General features: G+C 38.7%; 1 long non-coding RNA gene across 1 annotated transcript; it reads right to left on the bottom strand.

The window, feature by feature from the left end:
* Positions 1–289: 289 nt before the first annotated feature.
* On the bottom strand, positions 290–12,064 carry LOC140526809 (uncharacterized). Its single transcript, XR_011974546.1, has 4 exons — positions 11,975–12,064; positions 5,849–5,908; positions 4,656–4,802; positions 290–519 (listed from the first exon to the last, which is right to left on the bottom strand). It is a non-coding gene; the product is annotated as an uncharacterized lncRNA (long non-coding RNA).
* Between the last annotated feature and the right edge of the window lie 863 nt (positions 12,065–12,927).

Below are 12,927 nucleotides of genomic sequence, written 5' to 3'. Positions count from 1 at the left end.
TTGTTGTGCTTTTTCACATGCATCCAAATTTTTAAACCAATCTTTTTATTGATGGTTCCACAAGCTGCTGATTAACTTTTCAGTCAAAGATACTTACAATATTCAAGGATATGCAGGTGATAGGAATTTCAGCTTTTGCAGACAACTAAATAAGCCACTTAACTGGTTTCTTCAGTAATTCCAGAAGCCCTGAAGTTCTCAAGAAAAGGAGATCTTGGAGGTGCTCTGTCAGCTGGTTTAAAGTCCCCAGTGAAGGGAGATGTCTCTAAAACAAGCACGTCAGCTCCCATTATCCTTATGTGTGTTTATTTATTCATTGTAGGCCGATGGGCTAGATACTCCCAGCATGGAAGAGGGAAATCAAAGGCAAAATAAATGAATGCTTTCATTTCCTTTTCTCCTTCAAGCTCCTATGCATTTGTGACACTTGGTTAAGGCATCTTCTAATGCAATCTTGCCTTTCTAATAAATAAGTCAGTCTCTTTTATGCACTCAGTTTCTCCAGCAATTACGGAGTTTCTAAGCAAAAGAAATGAAACATTAATAAGTTAATAATAATAATAATAGAATGATAATAGAAACCCAGTCAGACTTTTTTCCTGAATAAAAGCTACAAATTCCCTGAATTTGGGTACGTTCAGTCAAATCATGCCCAACTCTGTTCAATATTTTTGTTCATCATTTGAAGACAGTGGAGAATGCTTATCAAATTTACCAATAATGTAAAATTGGATACGATAAAGAATGCCTATGATGATAGAATCAAAATCCTGAAAGGTGTTGGAAGGCTGGAACAACGGATGAACAGAACAAGATGAAATCTAATGTAGATAAAGGTAAAGCCGACATTTAAGTTTAAAACTTAATGAGCATAAGATAGAGGAGATGTAGCTTAATAACTTGTTCCTATGAAAAAGACCTACAGGGTACGTAGCATGTTCCACATGAGTCACCATTGTGATGTGTCTCCACAAAAGCTCATTCATTTTATTATTTCTTAAGATTTTTTTTGCTCTGAACTTAACAACTATGAAAAAAGTAAGAATTTTCATAAATATAGTAGAATAGAAAAAATGGAAATAGCATATCAAACTGTAAATCTCTATTATGTACAGCTTGCTTTTCTTTCAAAATATGTAATAAATTCAACGTGTACTATTCAAAACAGTCCTGCTTGTTTGTGATTCTTTCTGGTCTCCTTTCTGTTCTCTTCTACGCATTTAAAAAAATGCTTCATTGACCCTTTTTTCTTTCTTTTTTGGTTTCCCTATCCCCCCTCTCCCTCCTACTACATAACCCTTTCTCACTGGAAAAAATAAAGAAAAGAAAAAAAAAAACCTCTTGAAACAAGTATGTATAGTTAAGCTAAAAAAAAAAAATTCCCACATTCATTGCCTGTCCAAAAGTGTAGGTCTTATTCTGCATGTTGAGTCTCTCACCTCTCTGTCAGGAGATATTTAATAGGCAACATTCTTTCTTTCTTTTTTTTTTTTTTAATGGGATCCAGCACATAGAAGAAAAAGCCCAGTTTATTCTGGGCTGGTCAGAGAACAACTGAAAAAATCTGTTGACATCTAGGTACTACATTTTAAAGGGTATATTATTAGACTGAAAGAGGAAGGAAGATTGGGATGTTGAAGGGGCAGAAATGGTACCATATGGGAAGCTGTTGAGGGAATTGAGAAGAAAAGACATGCTCCAGACATAGTCACTATCTTCTAGTATTCAAATGACTGTCACATGGCAGATGGATTAGACATTCTTTGTAGCTTCAGAGTGCAATCTAAAGTCAATGAGCGGAAGTTGCAAGAGAGCAGATTTTGGTCTCAGAATAAAGATTCTAAGTATTGGAATTATCTGGGAATGAAATGGGCTACCTTACGAGGCCGTAAGTTGCCTTTTACTGGACATATTTAGAGTATGGATGCATTCCCTCAGGGATGTTGTAGAAGGTATTTCTAAGAAACTCTGAAAAGGTAGCAGATGTGTTCCTGAGGAGAAGAGAGATCACAGCTGCCTATCTTGATTGATTACCCCGTGGGTTACAAAGGATCACTCAGGATGTTTTCAAGACAGTGGTAATTGGTGGAGAAAGCACAAACACCATAGGTGTCAGTGGTGGAGGGAATTGAGAGCTATGAAGTAGTGAGTATGAAAGAGCATACAGAGAATTAGTGTTGGATTCAGAGTTAAGCAGAAAGTAATTACTTAGCGATGGAACTGTGGAATGTGAAAGTGTGTGTGTGTGTGTGTGTGTGTGTGTGTGTGTGTGTGTGTGTGTGTGTATGTGACTACTAGGTGCAGCTATGGATCTCAGGAAAAGGGATGGCTTCAGGTATGGGAGGTCCCTTGAGTATTAGAAAATTACAAGAGAGTACAAATACTAATGGAAAGCTGGTGTACTCTACTCCTGCTTCAGGTTTTGAGATATGAATGTGTGCTGGGACCTGCAGCTCTCCCAGCGAGTGATTCTGGCCTTTTATATAATGATAATAGAACCCTGGGAGATGAGAAATACCTTCAGAGCATAGAATAGTCTCTGCATGAGAACAGAGAGTATCTGCATAGGCAGACCTTGAACCATTAATAGAATCAGTGTGTGTATATGTGTGTGTTTGTGTAACTAAACTTGTGTTGCTTGGTGATCTCCAAAATCACATCCTCTGGGACCATGTGATTCTTTGACAAAACCAATATTTATTGATTACATTTCATATATGTTTGAATCAATTTTAAGTGGTTTGGGGATGCATTAGGAAATAGATCCTGCCCTCAAAAGCTTTTCATGTGCTCAGGCCTTCCTGGTAGATTTTATTGAATTCTCCCACTTCTGCTTGGTTGACAACCATTGTAGAACACCCTACCTATCTTCCTTTCTCATACTCTTCTACCTTTCCCCAAAGGGGCAGGTGGTTTGGATGTGGTCAGAGCTGTGGCCCTCACTATTAAGAGGACTATTTTGTACCCCTCCATCCTACCACTCCAAGACTTGTTTCACCTTTATGTAAGCCAAGATCCTCTACATCTGCTCCAAATTCCATCTACCACCAGTCTCTTATTCTCTTTATGGCAACAGTGACCCAAACCTCCCACCTCCACCACCACTACCTCCAAACACCACCCTGCCACACAAACACTGACGCATTTTTACAGATTGCAAATGATCTATGACCTGAAATCAGGATAATTTCAGTGTTTTTATTAATTGGTGTTAATTCATTAAAAACTTAAATTTCTAGATTCTTGAACTGTGCTATGTTTTTCCTATATTGTACCTTAACTGACTAATTCCTCACTTTCCATACCTTTGGCTTCAGACTGAAAAATGAACCATCCTTGGCCTCTGTCCTTACTTTCTGGCTTCTGTATTTTAACTTGTCTTCAACCATTCTCCCTGGCCTCCATTCTTTTAGCCTGAATTAGAGAACCTAGGCAGCTTAGTTTTTAGTTTGAATATCTCCTGTTCAGATCATTGCTTTATTCTTCTAATCCCACTCCTAGCCTGACTAGTTCTAATGGGTGATCACTCATGGCCCTGTATCAGCAAGGACCCTGGCATACACAGGAGGGCCTGCTATCCAGGTTCTTAGATCTGCTTTCCTAAAAGGAAAGCAACTTTTGAGGGGTCAACAATTTCCTTTAATCAAGTACATATATGTCATTCATTTAGTTCAGGGGGAAAAGTCAGCACCCTGAACTTCAGAGAAAATTCAAACAGAAATTACAAACAGAAAGACCAACAGACAGGGCTTCCAACTCTCTGACCATAGACAATACATACATCATTACCAGAGAGAGAAGCACCAACATCTGGGTTTTCAAAGCTGGGGGACTCCTTAGTGGCTACCTAGAGTCTCATCTGGCACACCAACCTTCTTCCAGAAAATAAGCCCCAAAGTAAAACCCCACCTCAGAGTATATATAGACTTTTCAGAGCTGGAGGGCACCACCCATTGACCCAGTGCCTCATTAGAAATTAACAAAAGGTATCTGAGACCTATTAATGGGCAGGGAAGATCTTTAACTCTTCCCCACCTGCCCACTATTAACCTTATATTAGGATTACAGGCCCCCACATAACATATGACTCCTTTAGTCCCTTGACAGCAAGTACAGAAATGGCAAGATGTGGAGGGGGGGAGGGCGAGGGAAGTAAGGCAAAAACCAAGAGGCCTGCTATACTGCTATTTTTGTAGAAGATTGTGTGAGAATGAAGAGACAGAAGGTAGAAAAAGAAGAAACTATGCTTCTCCATTCAACTGCCTAGTTTGTCATTAGTTTGCTCATTTTAATCACCTTGTTCCTTCCTTACCTCTATCTCTGGGAATCCCTGATTTCTTTTAGGATTCAGCTCAAGGGCTGTCTCCTACATGAAGCCCTTTTGGATTTTCTCTAGCTACAAGAATCCTCCTTCCCTAGGTTTTTAATTTGCATTTATTCTATCTTTATTTCTACGTGTATGTATTGTCTCTGTTGACAGAATGTAAGTTTCCTAAGGACAGGTACCATTTCCCTTTTGTCTTAGTGTCTCCAGTGCCAGACAAACTTCCTAGCCCATAGTAAGTATTGTAAATAAGACTGATCTGTGCTGGTATGTCTCTTACACTGTAAACTCTTAGAAGATAGAATCACATGTAATTAAGTAATGAACTAACATATTTGGTATATGAGTTCTTGAATGAGGAATTGGTACAATTCTTGCAGCAAAAGGTAGCATCTTATTCATAGAAGTTGAACTTTTCCCCACTCGTGAGTATGAGCTTGAACAATAACTTGTCCTCTATTGGCTTCAGTTTCGAAATCTGTAAAATAAGGAGATCTTTTTGGATTTTATTGAACTAGATGATTCTTCATCTAGATTCTTTTTCTAATATCCTGTTAATATCAACTTCTAATCCATCCAGCTTCTTCCATTTCAATCATTCTTGTATCAGACCCTAAAACTACCTGAGGCCAGGGGAAACAGAAATGTGGAGAAAGCCATTATAGGAAAGATATGTATCCAGCAGAGGGCCAAGGACCGTTTTCATGGAGACCTATTTGCACCAAGTAATACATTCAATTCCAATGTAATACAAAGGTCTAGCTTACCATCCGAATCAGGTTACACTTCCATCCTACTGCCAGGGACCTTTTGTCAAAGTTAGTAAAGGAGAGTTTCTTATGACTTTAAGGCCAAGTCTGGTACTCAGATTTCAATACTCAAACTGATTCCTGTTCTCAAACTTTAATTTCCTTCTCATCATGTGGAATTAAATGCTGAATACCATTCCTGGGTCTTCTAAAGACCAATCACCTGAAGGCTTTGTTTTCAACTTTTATATAAGTTTAAACTTCCTCTTCCCCTGCTAAAATCTCTGCCAAAACAGTCATCAGCAATGAATTTTTTGTAGATAATTAGCATATCAAATATCTGTAATAAGCTAATAATGTATTTCTTGGATTGTACCTCTCTAGTTTGCTGCTATTAATCTCAAATATTATTCATGACATTTGAAATATTCACATTAGCAGAAATTTTTCTGCTTGAAGAATTACAGCTAAAAGTCTACAACTTCAGTTCTCCCTCTCACCTCCCTCCTCCCACCCACTCCATAAAAGGTGAGATGTGATCCCCTCTTGTTGAGCAGGGTTAACCTTCAGGGAAAACAATATGTAGGGAAGTAATTATCCATTCACACCAAGCAGGTTGAGAATAAAGTTAGAAAATCACCTTCTCAATGCTCACATGAAAAACATAATGTAGTTAATATTAAATAAAGAGATTGGGCAACCCTTCCCTTTTTACAGTTTACACTGATGTGTCCTTGGTGGGGGCTGTTTTGTTTATGATTAATGAGTGACTCACCTTGAGTTAGGTTCCATTCGATGCATACCTCATTATGAATTTCAAGAGGTCATTTGTTCTCTGGATTTAAAAGAAAAGCCTCTTTGTACATTCAAAATGTACATATTTGGATACAGAACCTGACACTGAGTTAGGGGGCACATTTGTTCATGGATTTGTATTTGTTGGTTTTTTTAAAAATTCTTATGATTGTGGGAGAAATGCTAAACTTAGACCCCAAATACAAACCTGGATCTCTAACAGATGTGGAGAGAAATGAGTATCAAGTCTATTGTTACCCATAAGGGGAAGGGAGAAATAAATAAGTGTTTATATAGAACCTACAACGTCTTAGGCACTGGGCTGAGTGCTTTTTATACATGATAACTCATTTGATCTCACAGCAGCTCTAGGTGATAGGTACTATTAATATCCCCATTTTACAAATGAGCAAAATGAGACAAACAGAAGTTAAATGACTTGCCTAGGGTCACACAGCTAGTAATTGTCTAGAGTGGAATAAACTCAGGTCTTCCTGATCCTAGGCCTGGTGCTCTATCCACTACACTCCCTAGCTACTAGATACTACCTAAATTCAGACTCTCATCAACTGTTACCTGGATTACTTTAACACATGCCCAATTGACTGGGCTCCCTGTTCAAGTCTCCCTTTGCAATCCATCCTTCACAAGGCTGTCAAATTGATTCTCCTAAAGGGAGCATCTGACCAAACTCCCATGATTCCCTGTTATTTCAAGATCAGTTATAAATTGCTGCATTTGGCATTTAAAGCCCTTAATAACCTAGTCCCAATCTTTCAGGCCTTATTGCTCTTGACTGTCCCTCCATGTCCACTACAGTCCAGCCCGGGTGGCCTCCTTGCCACTCTTGAATCCCATCAGCTGCTTCTTTGCCTTTCCCTGGATGTCCCCTAGATCCAGAATGCACTCCTTCCTTATCACTATCTCTAGATAGTGATAGAAACAGAGATAGAATAGATAAAGATAGAATAGATAGAGCTAGAAACTAGAATCCCTAGTTTCCTTCAAGGCTCAATTCACATGCCACCTCTTACAGGGGATCATAAATTTACAACTGGAAGGGACCTTAGAGTTCACTGAGTTCAAACCCTTCATTTTATGGATGGAAGTACAGAGAGGTGACCTGCCCTGGGTCATATAGTGAGTAAATGTCTGATTCACCACTACCCTCTCTACACAGCCATATTTCCTCATACTATGAAGGCGTTCCTGTCCCTTCCAGCTTCTAGTGGCTCTCTCCCTCCCTTCTGCCAATTCCCTTGAATAGATTTTGTATGCACAAACATACATATATTGTAAATATATATATATGTACAAGCACATACATGTGTACATGTGTATATATGTGTCCATGTACATGTGCACATATGTATCTATGTATGCACATATACATTCATGTTTTTGTATTTAAATACTTGTGATCTCCCTGGAATGGACTCAACTGAATCCATCTTTGTCTTTGTATCTTCATCATCTAGCATAATGCCTGGCACTTAGAAGTTGCTTCATAAATTTGTGGATTAACTAATTTATCCATATTATGAAGAAAATCAGCTTCACTGCTTGCCCTAAAACCTCTTATTTTTTTTTATTTTAGTAAAATCTGTCATTTCATGGGTAGAATTCTGCCCATATGGATCAGCTCAGCAAATTAGAGTCTTGAAGACTTGCCCAGAGCAGATAAGGTTAAGTGACTTGTTCAGGGTCATAGCTTTTTCATCCAGTGTGTGGGTTGGACTGGGTAACCTGTAAATTTCCTTCCAACTTTAGAATTTTATATAACCCCATACAGATATTGACACAGATATGAAGCAACATGATGTAGGAGGGTGGAAAATTATCCTCAGAGCTAGGAAGTCCTGGTTTTGAAGTCCTGCCCTGAAACATTTTGGATGTATGGTTCTAGGCAAGTCACTTAACCTCTTAATGCTCTAGGTGACTGTCTAAAACCCCAAATTTCAGAAATTTCTCATGTAGAAATTCCCTATACCAATGAAATGACATGATAAGTCTCTATCCATCCATCATCCATCTATTTATCTATCTGAAGATCTGTCTCTATTAATTTGCATGCATAAGCATATGTATATACATATATACATATTTATCATGTATATACATATATGACAAATGCAGCTAATGGACAATAAAATGAACACAGAATTGAGTAGCTGAAAGAGATTAGGCTCATTGAATGCACTATACAGTTTGCAAAATTCAAATCTACCTAAACCTCTCACTAGGACAAAAGTCCGTCTCTTTGACCCCACTATTCTCTCCGTGAGTTGTTTCACTGTGAATCACAGGACACTAAGAATAAAAGTACAAAAAGGTCAATTGCCCCCCAAAGCAGTGGGAAGATGCAGAATTGAGTGCTATGATGAGGTTGCAGCATGTTGTCAATAGTGACTTAAATGTGAGGCATGGAATAAAAGACAATAAAAGACATTGTGGAGAAAATGGATGAATGGAAAAAGAAATGGGCTCATCATAGGGTAAGAATGAGACAACAGAATGATTCTGGGGCACACCGTCTCCACTGAGTGGTTTCTCCTTGAAGGACTGATGGAAAAATACAGACAAAAATTGTACTGGATGAGAAAGTGTAAAAATATGATTTGGACTGGTGAAAGGAATACTCATGAACTGAAAGATCCTTCAAAATATCCAGAAAAAAAGAAATAAGCTATGGCATTTGGTTAAATATACTAATTGCTCTGAGAGCCAAACAAGTAGTACAATACATTACAGAAGGTACAGCAGTAGAGATGGCCTCTTGTCCAGCCAAGAGCCAGAGTTAGACTCAGAGGTTTCATTAATTGTTGGGTGGTTGTGAGGAACTCATTAGAAAACGTATCCCCTCAGAGCCTATTGACCACATTGTTGCATATGGAAGCTGTAATTCCTCTGTTTTAAGCTCACCCTGAAAAATAGCCCTGCAGGCTGCCATGACCATCAAGTGTCAGGAGAGGAACTCTCATTAAACTGAGTTTGCTTCCTGAGCACCTAGATGTCCCTTCTCTATCAGTTTTCCAACCCTGTGGAGTGCCTAGGCAGGGGTGAGTCATTGCTAAAAACAAAGTTCCCATGTCAGCACCTACCCCTCCCTCCACTAGTATTGAATAAATGAGAATGGAGTTCTAGCCCAGGTCCCTCTCTGTGACTTGATGTCCCTTCTCCAGGGACCTACTAATGTGAAAACGATTTATTCCACCCTTCTTCCCTAAATTGTTCGAAATACATGCAACAACACCATAGTCCACAAGTACCCAGGATATAGGTCTCTTGCTACCAAGATCTCATTTAGGAGTAGAATTTTCTACCTAGAGTGATCAGAAGTCATGTGTACTCTCTATGAGCAAACCCATCTTCTGCATTTGCATCATACCTCATCGTTAAGGGATGAGGCAAAGGAACTAATTCTGGGGACTAGACCATGAGATCTTTACCTTCTCAAACACCTAACTCATTCTTCTTGCTAGCTAATCTTCTTCATTGGCATTTAAAAGAATATGGTTTGGTTGCATCTACTACGTTAACAAGACCCTGGAGAATGGGAGTCCTAGTTATTTAGTGCTTCTCTCATTCTGGACTAATAAAAAATTGACTACTTTCTCCTCAATCAATCAATAAGCATTTATTAAACATTTACTATGTGCTCCAAAGATAGGGAACCTGTAGCCTCAAAGCCACAAGCAGTCCTCTAGGTCCTCAAGTGTGATCCTTTGACTAAATCCAAACTTCACAGAACAAATCCCCTAAATAAAAGTATTTATTCTGTAAAGCTTTGACTCAGTCAAAGGGCTGTACCCAAGTACCTAGAAGGTCACACGTAGCCTTGAAGCCACAGGTTCCCCACCCTTGTAAATTAGACACTACACTAAGCACTGCAGATACAAAGAAAGGCAAAAATAGTGTCTACTTTAAGAAACTTACATTCTCATGGGGAAGAAAGAATTTTAAATACACATACACACATACATATATATGTATGTGTGTATGTATACATATGTATAAGCAAGATAAATATAGAATGGATGAAAAGTAGCTTTAGAAGGGCAGCTCCAAAGACCAGAAAAGGTCTCTTGGAGAAAGTGCCATTTGAGATTTGAGCCAAATCCTGAGTAAAGGCCAAGAGTCTAAGAGGGGGAGGTAAGAAAGGAGACTATTATAAGCACAGGGAGAGCCAGTCATGACTTTGAATTTCTGAGCCACCACCTATCAAAGCAAAAACAATTCATCCCTCCCTTTCCAGTCTTGACCCTATTGCTGACCAGTCCAACTATACACTATGTTCTAATCCTTGACACTCTTGAGCCCATTTGCCCCATAGCTACACAAAATCCAGTTGTCGGTTACCTCTAACATCTGCCTCCCTTGCTCTTTATCTTACCTACAGGAATACTGCAGAAAAGTCATACAACTGATCCAACTGGGTCCACTACAAACTTATAGTATCTCATCTCAACTGGGCTCTCACTTCTACACAGAAATGCTTTCATTCTTTTCTGATGGGGTCTTTAACATACTCCCCACAATGGTTCTTCCAAAGTTCTCTTTTCTCTGCAAGTTCTATACAGTATCCTGTCACTCCCACTTTACTGAGAAAATAAAATTCATTCACTAGGAGCTCCCAATTCTCCCTTACTCCACACCTTAAATCCCCTCAGTATCATCCCCATTTTCTCACCTTTTGCCCCAGTCTCTTAGGAAGAGATGACCCTTCTCTTTCTCAAAAATGAACCTTCAACTTCTGCCTCTCCTCTATCCTCTAGAATTTTGCCTAGTTGAACATTCCTTCTCTCATTTTTTATCTTCAGTCTTTCTTTATTGACTGCATCTTTTCCCTGTTGCCTACAAGTGTATTTTCTTCTTCCATATCATTTTCAAAAAGTTCTCTTGATTCCCTTCCCCATACCCTCAAGCTGTTATCTGATGTCTCCTTTTCCTTTTATAACGTCTAGGTGAAAAAATGGTAGACACTCCTTGCATCTGTTTCCTCATCTCTTCTAACACCCTTGCTATCCAGTATCTGACTACCACCACTCACTAGATTGTCTCTGCAAACTGAAATTCTACTTTCTAAAGCTATGGCAACTGTTCTCGGCTAAACCACATGGGCTTTTCTCAGTTCTCATCCTGCTGGACCTCTCTCTCCATGTCCCTTGGTTTTTATGGCATTGCCTTTTCGTGCTTCTTCTTCCAGCTCAATGACTCATTCTCAGCTTGCTTTATGACTCGTCATCCATTTTTTACTTGCTCCTTAACCATGGGTCTCCCATTTCCTTTGACCTCTAGTGTCTTTTTCTTCCTATCCCTTCTCTTGTTGACCTCATCTTCTCGTCTGAACTCAGTTACCAACTCTTTGCAGATAGTTCCCATATCTATATATCTATTTCTCTCATAGATTCTAGTACCGCCTTCTTGGAATCCTCAAGTGGATTTCCTAGCTTAAATCTGCATGTATAAAACAGAAACCCAACTTCTTTATCCCCTTCCCCCACCTACCTTTCCTATTTCTATTGTAAGCACCACCAAACTCCCAGGTTAATAACCTTAAGAGTTGTTCTTCACTCTTCTCTCTCCCTCACCTCCTTTAACCATTCTGCTGCCAAATCTTGCCAAGTTTTACATTTCTTGCATCTGTCTCCTCTCCATTATATAGTGACATGTTATAGCTACATATATATAATATTAATAGCATCCATAATTAATAATGTCTATATATTGGATAGTAAGTATCTGCCACTATCCAAGTTCAGAGGCTTATCACCTCTCAACTAGACAATTGCAATAGCATTCCAATTGGACTCTTTGCTTCCTGTGTCTCTCCTCTCTGATTTGTCCTCCAAATTGTTACCAAAAAAGATATTCTTAAGATATGGCTATAATTATGTCACTGTCCTATTCACAAATATTCAATAACTCCCTGTTGCCTTTAAGATAAAAATACAAGCTACTTACTGACATTTAAATCCTATACAAACTACTTCCCACTTGCCTTTCCAGACTTATTTTATGTATTTCTCTTTATATCTTCTCATTCTAGTATAGCTATCCTATTAATTGCCTCCCAAAACCAATATTCCATCTCTTATCTCCATACCTTTGTCCAGGTTGTCCCCTGTGGTTCTTGTTCTTCCTCCTTACTCTACCTTTTAGAATCCCTAGATTCTTTTGAGGTTTTCCTCATATGCCATTTCCTGATTTCTCCAAGGTCTCAACACTTCCTCCCACCTCATAATTGGTACGCCCATTGTTTCTCCTCGAGTAGAATGTAGAACCCTTAGGGATGTGATCTCTCTCTCTCTCTTTCTCTCTCTCTCACTGATGGACACAAAGTCTTTATCTCCCCAGTTATTAGGACTATTTCCCTCTTGAAATTATTTGGCACATAATCCCAAAGACTCAACTAAAAAAGTCAGTTGAAACAATAATTTTGGCAAAGTAGTAGGATATAAAGTAAATCCACATAAATCATCAACATTCCTATAGGTCACAAACGAAACTGTGCAAGAAGAGATAGAAAAAGATGCACCAATTAAAATGACCCTAGACAGTATAAAATGCCAAAAGAAATCCAGGAACTATATGAAAAAAATCATTAAAAAATTATACAAAAAAATCAGATTTAAATTTGTAGTTATTTACTTTGGGGGCATGTTAAATTGTCTCGGTAAAGAGCATCTTCCTTGCAAGCAGGAATTGTTTCACTGCTATTCGTGTACCCCTATCTCTTAACATGGAGTCTTGTACCCAGTAAGTGCTTGATAAATGTTTAATGGATTGAATTGGAAGGGACCTTCCAAGACCTCTTATTTCACAAAGAAATTGAAGCCCAGAAGAAGACTTACCTAAGGTCATACCCCTATTTAGTGGCAGAATGGTGATTATACTCCAGGTTACTACTGTTTCAAATGATATACAAAAATGTGTTGGTCTGACCACCTGCAGGTCTAATCATAACTCTGTTAATAATCTGTCCAAATGGATATTTGTGTACAGTCTTGCATTCAAATGAGGACTTGTCACGCAGAAATGTGGCCACGTGCATGTGAA

This window comes from Notamacropus eugenii, chromosome 1, assembly GCF_028372415.1.
Source record: "Notamacropus eugenii isolate mMacEug1 chromosome 1, mMacEug1.pri_v2, whole genome shotgun sequence".
In the NCBI taxonomy this organism is placed as follows: Eukaryota; Metazoa; Chordata; class Mammalia; order Diprotodontia; family Macropodidae; genus Notamacropus; species Notamacropus eugenii.
The sequence above is the reverse complement of the archived record's forward strand: the minus strand, read 5'-3'. Positions and strand labels throughout refer to the sequence as shown.